Genomic DNA, 12,050 nt, shown 5'->3' with positions numbered 1-12,050 from the left:
AGAGTGGCTCATCAATGTTATGGCTACCTGAATAATAGGTGCACCCTGCTGTGTCTGTCTGGGCATACTGTCCCATTTTCATGCCTCCGTGACATAAGTGTGCAAGCTACACACACACAAACACATGCACTTTTGGGGTCGAAAGAGAGCTTACAGCCACCAAGCCCATAAAACAACCTTGCTCAGAATTGAGTTATTATTCTGGCACTGTCTTTTGCTGTGACTTTCATTATTTCTCTTGCCATATGTTGGGAGAACAGGAAACAGAGCCCCTCCTTTTCCCTCAGCCTAAAACTGTAAAATCAGATCTTAATTAATATTCAATACTCCCCCCCATTAAACCCCACACTCACCTCCCCAAAAATACTGTTCCTGATTGCCAGCCAGAGAGGTCCCTGGAGTGTGGAATCGGCTAGGATTCCCAGCGACTGTTTTCAATCTAATTTCTTTGCAAATCAAGCTGGTTCCTCTCTAGAGGGAACGCCGTAACGGCAAAGGATCAGATGAATTGTAAGGCACCGAACATGCCGAGAACCGGAGGCTTTCTGCTGTCAAGCTCTCTGAAAAGTGCCTTGCCATTTGGGGACTCACGTCCCTTTTTGTGGAGTGCTCAATTCAAACCAGAGCACTTTCTGGAGCCAGAAGTGTGGGGCAGAAGTTAGACAAAGGAGATGCACATCTCATTAGAGCCGAGTTGCACTGTGGCTTCCACCTACGGTTATCCTTTGTGCTCTTCCGCGCGCTCAATTACTTGGCGCCAACATCTGTCAATTTCCTAATCAGAAGAACAGCTTGGATACAGGTGACAAGGCTGCAAAGCTCGTTCCTGCCTCCGCTCTTCATCTGCCCTCTGCCACCTTTCCATTTTAGCTCGTGGGGAGCGGTTTTTGCTTCCTGTCAACACCTGTTCTTATCTGCCCCTTTGAGCATCTCGCCCTGATTTGCACCAGAGTTTTCTGGATCGAAATCGAGGAAAGCAAAAGCGAGGGGCCTCAAGCTTGCCAGGAATTATGTTGGTTTGGGCAGCCTTTATGTTAGAGGGGGCAGAACATCAGTTACCGTATTTTTTGCACCATAACACTCACTTTTTTCCTCCTAGAAAGTAAGGGGAAATGTCTGTGCGTGTTATGGAGCGAATGCCTGCGGGTGGCGGGGGAGATCTGCTTCAGTCGTGAGCAGAGGATCCATGGTTCCCCTTCCATCCCTCCTCCGTGGTTACAAAGCATGGATCCACATGGATCCTCAGGATTTTTGCATTGGGCTACTCCAAACTCACTGTCAGATCACATGTCTGTGGCCACAGCATGAACCACAAAAATTATATATCCACTATTTCGTTTAGAATATTTTTTTTCTTGTTTTCCTCCTCTAAAAACTACGTGCCTGTTATGGTCTGGTGCGTGTTATAGAGTGAAAAATACGGTATGTACAGTGGTACCTTGGTTCTCAAAGCCTTGGTACTCAAACACCTTGGTTCCCAAACGCCTTGGTTCTCAAACGCCAAAAACCCGGAAGTAAGTGTTCTGGTTTTCGAATGTTTTACGGAAGCCTAACATCCGATGTGGCTGTCAGCTATTGTTTCCAGGGTGCCTGCACCAATCAGAAGCCGTGTCTTGGTTTTCAAACATTTCGGAACCCGGTTCAAATACTGATTGATTGATTGATTGATTGATTGTGTGATTGCGGAAATGGATAAAAGCCCCCCATCCAAACAATGTCTATCATCAGTGCAGGTAAGGAAAAAAAATACTTTTAATTTTTATCATCTACAATAATGTCTCATTTATTTTATTGATTATTGCTTTCATTTGATGGATCAATGGTCTCGTTAGATAGTAAATTTCATGTTAAATTGCTGTTTTAGGGGTTGTTTTTAAAAGTCTGGAATGGATTAATCCGTTTTGCATTACTTTCTATGGGAAAGCGTGCCTTGGTTTTGGAACGCTTTGGTTTTGGAACGGACTTCCGGAACAGATTAAGTTTGAAAACCAAGGTGCCACTGTATATATATTTTATAATAATCTTTATTAGTTTTCAGTTATAATCCAATAAAAGCCTCTTTATAAAAATACCAATTTATAATACAATTATTAATACCAATCGTTCAAATACTGAATTATATAATTTAGATAAAGTGCCCCCCATGTGCTAGAATTGATGGTTTGACAGTTTTCTTTATTTCTGCTTTCCAAAATCTTATTAATTTCAATTACATTCCAGTCATAATAATAATCCCTTATACAACAACTGCAATGTTAATAACTTCTATTCGTGTTGGCACATTAAATAGTTACGTATTTTTATTAATTTACTTGATTGGAGGGGTGGACTCATTAAATTAAGACTTTACTTTCTCTGTGTTGGAAAGGAACATGGTTTAAATTGTGAGTCACTGTTCAATGCAATTCAGCGGGATGCCAATGTACCTGCTTAAAGAGGAAGGAAGAAGGGAAATTAAGGCTTCCTAGCCGAGATCAATTCTCTGATGATGAGAATTGGAAAGAAATAAACCGAGAGCACATCGTATAGAGCTGAACATCATGTCCTGAAATTATAAATGGCAGAAATCAAATGCTGAACAGCTGCAGATATGTACAGGGCATCATTCTTAGGTTTTTTTCATCAGTGGTCCCTCAAGAGAGTAGTTCCTTCAAAATGGTACAAGGTTATGGTTTTCATTCTGGTGGTTGTTTTCCCCCCCTTCCTCCAGTGTTAATATTTTATTTTTGCATTTTATTATAGTGCAAGTCTGTCCGGACATAATAATGAAAACCACTTTGTTTGGGGACGATTGCAATAATAATAAGATCTGGTCTGAAACTCAAGCTCTTTTAACTCATCCTTGTGTTTCCTGAATACGCCTAGCAGAGACTTCAAATGCAGCACAATTAATACAAGTCAGCCTGATAATAATTATAATAATAATTTATTATTTATACCCCGCCCATCTGGCTGGGCCTCCCCAGCCACTCTGGGCGGCTTCCATAAAAACCAAAAATACAGTAAAATATCACACGTTAAAAACTTCCCTGAACAGGGCTGCCTTAAGATGTCTTCTGAATGTCAGATAGTTGTTTATCGCTTTGACATCTGCTGGAAGGGCGTTCCACAGGGCGGGCGCCACTACCGAGAAGGCCCTCTGCCTGGTTCCCTGTAGCTTTGCTTCTCACAATGAGGGAACCACCAGAAGGCCCTCGGCGCTGGACCTCAGCATCCGGGCAGAATGATGGGGGTGGAGACGCTCCTTCAGGTATACTGGACCGAGGCCGTTTAGGGCTTTAAAGGTCAGCACCAACACTTTGAATTGTGCTCGGAAACGTACTGGGAGCCAATGTAGGTCTTTCAAGACCGGTGTTATATGGTGTTGATGGCACCAAGCGGCCAAATTTCCTTGCACAGAGGTTTCCTGGTTCCCGCTCACGTGGGCCCCCAAACCAGAAATAAATGGCAAACTGTCCATTTAAAATTCCCACCCAAAATACCACCCAAGTCTTCACGACAACTTTAAACTGCTTAGACTGAGGTTTGACTACGATCGAGTGGCATGTAAATTTTGTTAAATAAAAAGAAAGAACTGTTGGAACACGCGGACTGAGACAAACCTCTCTGGGTATCTTCCTTGTGGAGCGTAGCACAGGACGTTCATAAATCCAAAGATATATGCACAATCAAGCAGCAGAGTAAAGCAGGAACGCTGTGGCTCTGAGGTGTGGCATTCGAAGTAATTTATTAAGCAATATATGCAAGAGAAAGCGATCATGGCGTCCTCTCACATCTTCTCCAAGAGAGAGAGAAAGTACAAAAGTACAATACAGTGGAAGAGATAGAACTGGCCTCCGTTATCACACTTTCCAAGCATGGAATGTAAACACAGACATGTGATGTAACAACCACACATCCAGCAGCGGGAGAATGAAATATGCTGACATCAACCATGAAAACTGATTTCGTATATATTGGTAATCTAAAAACTGGAATACTTACATTTCCCACAAATACCAATGCTTATTGTTTAAGGACATGATTGGTTAGAACTTGGGCCGCAGTCCTAGCCCTTCTTGAATTCTGTAGGACTTACTTCTGAGTAGGCTTGGTTAGGCTGTTGCACTGTTAGCTCTTCATGTTTCCCAGTTCCTGGTGTTGCTGGATTTGCTTGATGTTTTGGACCACCTTCAGACAAGATAATTTCCTATGGGCATCTACATGCAGGAAAACCCGCATTGCACAATGGCAAACATATTATCCCATCATAGGCGCCGACTCCATGGGGCTTGAGGGGGCCCGAGCCCCCTCAAAAATTCGTTTGGGGGGGGCTCCGCCCCCCCAATAATCTCCGGCGCCCCTCCAGCAGAGCGCCATCGCCGCCCCTCCCCCAGCCCAAAATGCACAGGGAGGGGCGGGCTGCATGCCTCCTGCCCTCCCTCCCGAGCAAAAGCTCCACCCAATTTCCTTTGGAGCTGATTAATAGGTGCAGCACGCTCTCCCCTATTCGCTCACGAGGAGGCGGCGCCACTTTATTTGCATATTCATGAGCTTATTTATTATTCATGAGCTTTCCCGGGCCCCCCCAATATTTTTTATAAGTCCGCGTCCCTGTATCCCATAGTTGTGGTGCAGGGAACCATGCTGTTCAAAGTGACCCTGGCTCTTGTGGATATTAGGGCGCTCACAGCTCAAAGGAGCAAGAGCACCCCTGAGCACCCCCTTAAAAACATCTGTGTCAGGTAAACCAGTAATTATCCTTAAAAATGAGCAAGGAAGAGTGAGCTGTACTGTGGTCTTTCTGACTGCTGTTTATTCATTCATTTACTCTGCCAGTCACAGGTGAAAGGTAAAAGACCCCTGGATGGTTAAGTCCAGTCAAAGGCGACTATGGGGTTGCGGCGCTCATCTCGTTTCCAGGCCAAGGGAGCCAGCGTTTGTCCACAGACAGTTTTCCGGGTCATGTGGCCAGCATGACTAAACCGCTTCTGGCGCAACGGAACACCGTGACGGAAACCAGAGCGCATGGAAACGCCATTTACCTTCCTGCTGCAGTGGTGCCTATTTATCTACTTGCACTGGTGTGCTTTTGAACTGCTCGGTTGGCAGGAGTTGGGACAGAGCAACGGGAGCTCACCCTGTCGTGGGGATTCGAACTGCCAACCTTCTGATTGGACAGCCCAAGAGGCTCAGTGGTTTAGACCACAGTGCCACCCGCGTTCCATTGCACAATCAAAATTAACCTATTATTCTAGAAGAGCCATACAGACAAGCAGGTTTCTTGAAAGATGGCTCTTATTTGCAGTGCTTTGGAACGGTAAATCTCAAGACAATCTTTGTCCATAATCTATTCTGTGTTGGAGAGGTCCGTCCCCGTCCCCCCCGGTTTACTTTGTGTCAATTGTGTCCCTGTTGTTGATTTTCGAACTTGGTGTAATTTGATTGTAAGGGTAATAAATGTTTAGAAGACATGGATAATAATGAAGAAACCCAAACAGGATATAAAGAGAGAGGCAATATAAGTGGAACAGCACTTAGCCTGTGTGTTGAGATCAGCTTTGAAGTCCCTCTTATTCTCACCCGTAAGGTCGATTAGGCTTGTGGGCATGAGAGGAGGAGTGGCTTTTCAGCAGTGCTTCCACCTCTATGAAATTAAACTACTGCAGTTTGATTGGCCTCTTTGATCTGTTTTTTTTTGAATCAGGCTTTAAAAAACCATCTATTCCTGCTTCTCTTTCTTGATAGCTTTGCAGCCTCCAAGCCACATAGGGCTTTGAAGGTTAAAACCAGCGGCAAGGATTGATAGTGGAAATGCGGTGGGAAGCAGAGCAGAATAGCTACCACATTTTTCTGTGTATAAGACAATGCTTTTTGCTTTAAAAAATTAGGCAAAAATTGGGGGTCATCTTATACACAGATAGTGAATGCGGGGGAGGGGGGGAGGTCGTGCGATTAGTGACAGCAGCAAGCAGGAGATTGGCAGCGGCGATTGGGCGGTTGATTTGTGGCTGCGGCAAGGCCTGCTGGCGATTGGCTGTGGCTGCAGCAATTGGGCAGGTGATTGGCAGCTGTGGCAAGTGGGCGGTGGGATGTTGCTGGCGGTGAGCAGGCAGACAATTGGTGGCTGTGGTGAGGTATGCAATCGGCAGTGGCTGTGGCAAGCAATTGGCAGTGGTGGGCAGGCGGGTGAACAATTGGCAGAAGTGACCTCCCCCACCCCCCAAAAAAGCTAACCAACTTAATTTCTTAATTTTGGGTTTAAAAAAATAGGGGTCATCTTATACACAGAAAAATACGGTATTTATTATTTTTACAATTTATATACTGATAAATTACAATCTTCTCTAAGCAGTGTACAAGAAACACAGTGCAATGCAAATAATAGTTGCTTTAAACGAGTGTTTCCCAACCTTGGGCCTCCAGCTGTTTTTGGACTACAACTCCCATCATCCCTAGCTAGCAAGACCAGTGGTCAGGGATGATGGGAATTGTAGTTCAAAAACAGCTGGAGGCCCAAGGTTGGGAAACACTGCTTTAAACTATAAAATCAGAAAATGCTGGCCTTGTTCCACTGAGGCATTGTGGGAAAGTAAAATGGTAGCCCCCAGCAAGGGACCAGAAGCAATAATTGAAATCTCCCTTCCCTGCGTTGTCTCCCAGAAGAAGCAGCAGCATGAAAAGGGTGGCGGAGAGGTTGACTGCTTGCAGACACAGTCTCCGGTTACTGGGGAGAAGGCCTGGAGAGGAGGGGACTTCGATGGCTGGGAGGAGGTGAGGACTTTCAGTCTTGGCAACTGAGGCATGGGGTAAGACCTACTGGAGAGGAGGTGCTGCCCTCGTTAGGCCTGACACTCAGTCGATTGTGGTTTTGCTCATAAAGAGTTAACTCCAACTTTGAGCAGTGTGATTTACTGCTGGCTTGCTCTTGGGCAGGGACGCGGGTGGCACTGAGGGATAAACCACAGAGCCTAGGACTTGCCGATCAGAAGGTCGGCAGTTCAAATCCCCGTGACGGGGTGAGCTCCCATTGCTCGGTCCCTGCTCCTGCCAACCTAGCAGTTCGAGAGCACGTCAAAGTGCAAGTAGATAAATAGGTACCACTCTAGTGGGAAGGTAAATGGTGTTTCTGTGCGCTGCTTTGGTTCGCCAGAAGCGGCTTAGTCATGCTGGCCACATGACCTGGAAGCTGTCCGCCGGCTCCCTCGGCCAATAAAGCGAGATGAGCACCGCTACCCCAGAGTCGGTCACGACTGGACCTAATGGTCAGGGGGCCCTTTACCTTTACTGCTCTTGGGCACAAAGATACTGAGCAATGGACCATCCCTTCACCAAAGCGCTATTGCTGTCTGCCACCTTTCATTGCCGCCTCTTGTTGCCACTGTCAGAAGGCAGGGCCAGCTGGTCCTCTTTACACACCGAAGCTGGCTCTGGTGATGTGTCTCATATGCACAGGCTTTGGCACAATTTGGCTGCTTTCGCTCTGTTTTGTGTTTGGAGAGAAGAAGCAAGCCCAAAGTGCAAGGCTGCAAGTAGACTCTGCTGAGCAGGGGCGATTCCCCATCCTTCTGGGATCAACCTTCCCTCTCTAAGCTGCACTCACATGGGGGAAATCCAGCTTTTTAATCCTCCGCTTGGCTCCAGAACTGTTCTGCCTCCTTTCCTGCCATCGGTCCCTTGGCTGTTATCTCTGGCATGCAAGTTAAGCATCAGGATGACAACCAAGCCAGCATCCTTTTCATTGTGTAAGCGAACCCCGGGCAGAGAAGCAAGGCTTTGGTTCAGGAACCAGCTATTAACATGCGGCAAGGGAATCTCGCGGCTGGGATTTGGCAGGGCACTTCTCCCTTTATCTTGGAATTGTCATTTGTCAAGCAACCGAGCTGACGAATAAAAAGAAATGTCTCCCCTCTTTCCTGGTGAGCGTGCTGTCCATCTAAATAAGAACTATGACAATGGGGGAAGGGGGAGAGAAAAGCAGGGGTACTGGGAAGAGGAGTGGAAGACAAATGGAGAACAATGATCACCTCTGATCTCAAGAGGGTTAGCAGAGTTGAGCTGGAGGGGATTAAGGACCCATCTTAGTCCAGCAATGCCCAACCCTCACCCGCATGGGGAGCACTTCAAAATTGCCAAAGGCTTTTTGGGGAACCCTCTGAACGAGTTTAGCAGCTATTCACACAAGGAAGTTTCTCCTGATGCTTTGCCAAAACCTGCTTCCCTAAAGCCACTGGTTTTAGGCCTGCTCACCGCAGCAAGAAAATTCTGCTCTTCCTCCATTTAAACAGAAGCTCCTGGGTTCTTTAGAAAGGCAGCCTCTTCCAGCCTTCATTCTGTAGTGATACTGAACCCAACAAGGCTTCTGGTTCAGGAGACCCATTGGCCGGGCACGCTGTTTCTGCAGTCCCCATTAGCTGGACACACTTTTTCCTCCTCCAATCAGGGAAGACATCATCTGTCAGGTTTCAGTGAATTCTGATCCTCCCTGCTCTCACGGCAGACAGCCAAGGAAGCTCTTACCGTCTTTATTCAATATTCACAGCAAGAGGCCTCTGTACACTGCCTTCCCGGCATTGCTCCAGCTGAGCTCCTTTCCCCTCCCTTCCTAGCAACAGCACTTCCCTTTATGGTGTCCGCCAGGGGCTAATTGCCTCTGAGTCCTTCGCTCTTCCACTTTCAATGCACGCCGGGTTCTGGGAGAAGGGGGGTCAGAAATGCTCTCTAGTGATAATGTGTCAGCTGGCTGCTCAGTCTCTGTCTCCCCCTTCTCTTCTCCCAACACCTCCAAACTCTTCTGTTCACCTGTCTCTGAGCTATGACCTTCCTCAAACCACTGCTGTAATTCAATACTGCCTTCCTCTTCTCTGGAAGGTTCAGCTGGAGGGGGGACGGTCTCCACCATCACCATTCCTTCTCAGTCTCGTACCCCTCAGTCCAGTCCCTGACATCATCTCAAGTAAGAAACAACAACGCACAGTTAGGTATTGACCACATTTCAGTTTCACATGTTTACACAAATTGCTATGCAGCTTATGCAAAATAGAGCAAATAATAATTCGAAAGCAAAATAAGGTAAAGGTAAAGGTACTCCTGCCAGTACGGGCCAGTCTTGACAGACTCTAGGGTTGTGCGCTCATCTCACTCTAGAGGCTGGGAGCCAGCGCTGTCCGAAGACACTTCTGGGTCACGTGGCAGCACACAGAAACGCCGTTTACCTTCCCGCTAGTAAGCGGTCCCTGTTTATCTACTTGCACCCGGAGGTGCTTTTGAACTGCTAGGTTGGCAGGCGCTGGGACCGAGCAACGAGAGCACACCCCGCTGCGGGGATTCGAACCGCCATGCGATTGGCAAGTCCTAGTCGCTGAGGTTTTACCCACAGCGCCACCCACGTCCCATAAAGCAAAATACATACGTCCAATTATATGCCAAATGTCTGGTGAAATAAAAACAAGGTTTTCACTTGTCTCAGGATCCAAATCAATAACAGAGATGCACCCCTCAGGAGAGTGTAATTCTGCAGCTGTGGAGCCACAACCAAGAAGCCCCTACTGTAGATCGGAGATCATTGCAGCAGTCCCCAGAACAACGGGGCCTGGAGCAGAGCATTGTTAGTCAATGCAAGAGGGCTTTTCTAGCAGAAGGCATTTCTTGAGATAGGCAGGGCCCAGGACACGTTGGGGCCTTATACTCCCAAACCAGCACTTTGGAAACCAAGTGGTAACCGACACAGACATTTCAGCACTGGCGCAATACATCCTTGCCAGCCTAGCCCTGTTCAGAAGGAGGCAATGGCATGCTGTGCCTATTTGAAGTTTCTGGATGGTTTCCAAGGGCAGCCCTATGGAAGGCACTACAGTGGTACCTCGACTTACAAACGCCTCAGGTTACAAACACTTCACGTTACAAACTCTGCTAACCTGGAAGAGTTACCTTGAATTGAGAACCTTGCCCCAGGATGAGAACGAAAATCGTGTGTCGGTGGCGCAGCGGCAGCAAGAGGCCCCATTAGCGAAAGCACGCCTCCGGTTAAGAACCGTTTCAGGTTAAGAACGGACCTCTGGAACGAATTAAGTTTGTAACTAGAGGTACCACTGTATTACCATACGTGAGAATAGCCAGGGCAGTAGTACAGTGGTACCTTGGGTTAAGAACTTAATTCATTCTGGAGGTCCGTTCTTAACCTGAAACTGTTCTTAACCTGAGATACCACTTTAGCTAATGAGGCCTCCTGCTGCGCCGCCGCCACGCGATTTCTGTTCTCATCCTGAAGCAAAGTTCTTAACCTGAGGTACTATTTCTGGGTTAGCGGAGTCTCTAACCTGAAGCGTCTGTAACGCGAGGTACCACTGTATTTACGAACGGGGCCTACAAAGAAATCTGTGTCTGGGTGAAGTGTTCCTGTCCAGGGTTCTGGCGAATCACTCCTTTCAGGCTGCTCTGTTCTCTTCCCACTCTGGGTGTTGCAGCACCACGGACAGCTCCTTGCAGGATCACCAGTAACTTTAATCAGACTTTTGCTTCCACAAGTTTGGTGCTTTTTTTGTTTTCCTTTTTAAAAGCTGCTCAAGAGCCAGGCGACCCCTTCCCAGGGTTCTCTCCCTTTCTGAAAAGTGGGACGTCTTAAAGGGGCCAACCTCTCCTATGAAGCCTAAAACTGCACCTTCTCTCAGTCATCTCCTGCCTGGTACAATTAATTGCCTGTTCTGGTCAGCGGGTACCAAAAAATGTGACACACAGTAAGCAGCCTTATACAAAGTCAGCGCATTGATCCACTTAGCTCAGTATTGTCTACACTGGCTGGAGGGGGCTTCTGAGCATTTTAGGCAGGGTTCTCTGCTAGCCTGACCTGGAGATGCCGGAGATTGAATCTGGAACCTTCTGGATGCAAAGCAGATGCTCCATTGCTGAACTATGGGTCTTCCGAAATGTCCTTGGTCAGATGTCATGCGCTTGGTGCAAAGGGAACCAATTTCTCTGCAGAATCTGGCTTCAATGGGACCTGCCTCCAGGGATCCCAGTTTGGAGGTCTCAGGGAGTTGAGTGGCTCCAACTCTATGTCAGCCTTGTGTCTGGGCTCAGCACCTCTGCGGCTTACGCCGCTGGTCTTCCTGACCCAGCTGGCTCCTCTGCCACTTCTCAGAGGGGACGTCATTACTGGCAGGTATCACCATTAATGCTCATAGTTAAATCACACTGTGAAGAGCAGTGGTTCTCAAGGCACAGCGGCACCATGCATTTAAAGCAACATTCATTTAATGTGGCTTCCCCCAGTGAATCCTGGGTTTGTACAGGTTGTTGGGAATTGTAGTTCTGTGAGGAGGAAAACTATAGTTCCCATGATTCTTGAGTGGCCTTCAAATATGATTTAAATGCATATGCCCATGGTTGCAATGAACTTATAGGTTTGTGTAGTGGCGGTATGGAACTTAATGGCACATCACAAGTGTGGGTCTAGGACACTGGCTGGGTGGGGATGGGACACTGCAGGAAGGAAGTGACAAGCAAGGGAAGGGTTGAAGACCCCTCTTCCCATTCTCCTCTGCAAACTGCCCCCTCCCAGTACTCCTCTGCAGTGGAGGAGCTAAGCTCAGGCTTTTGGAAGTGGCCGTAGAACAGTGCTACATTGGTTGCCCTGTGGTCTAAAACTACTGAGCCTCTTGGGCTTGCCAATCAGAAGGTCGCCGGTTCGAATCCCCACAGCGGGGTGAGCTCCTGTTGCTCTGTCCCAGCTCCTGCCAACCTAGCAGTTCGAAAGCATGCTAGTGCAAGTAGATAAATAGGTACCGCTGCGGTGGGAAGGTAAATGGCATTTCCATTCACTCTGGTTTCCGTCATGGTGTTCTGTTGCACCAGAAGCGGCTTAGTCATGCTGGCCACATGACCTGGAAAACTGTCTGTGGACAAACACTGACTCATCTTGGCCTGAAAGAGAGATGAGCACCACAACCCCATAGTCGCCTTCGACTGGACTTAACCATCCAGGGGTCCTTTACCTTTTACCTTAATCAAACTGGTGGCCTGTGGAGCAGTGCTAGACCGTGAGCCATCAGTTGCCACTCCTGGCTGACTCC

This window comes from Podarcis muralis, chromosome 13 (genome assembly GCF_964188315.1).
Source record: "Podarcis muralis chromosome 13, rPodMur119.hap1.1, whole genome shotgun sequence".
NCBI lineage: Eukaryota > Metazoa > Chordata > Lepidosauria > Squamata > Lacertidae > Podarcis > Podarcis muralis.
Note: the sequence above shows the minus strand (reverse complement) of the source record.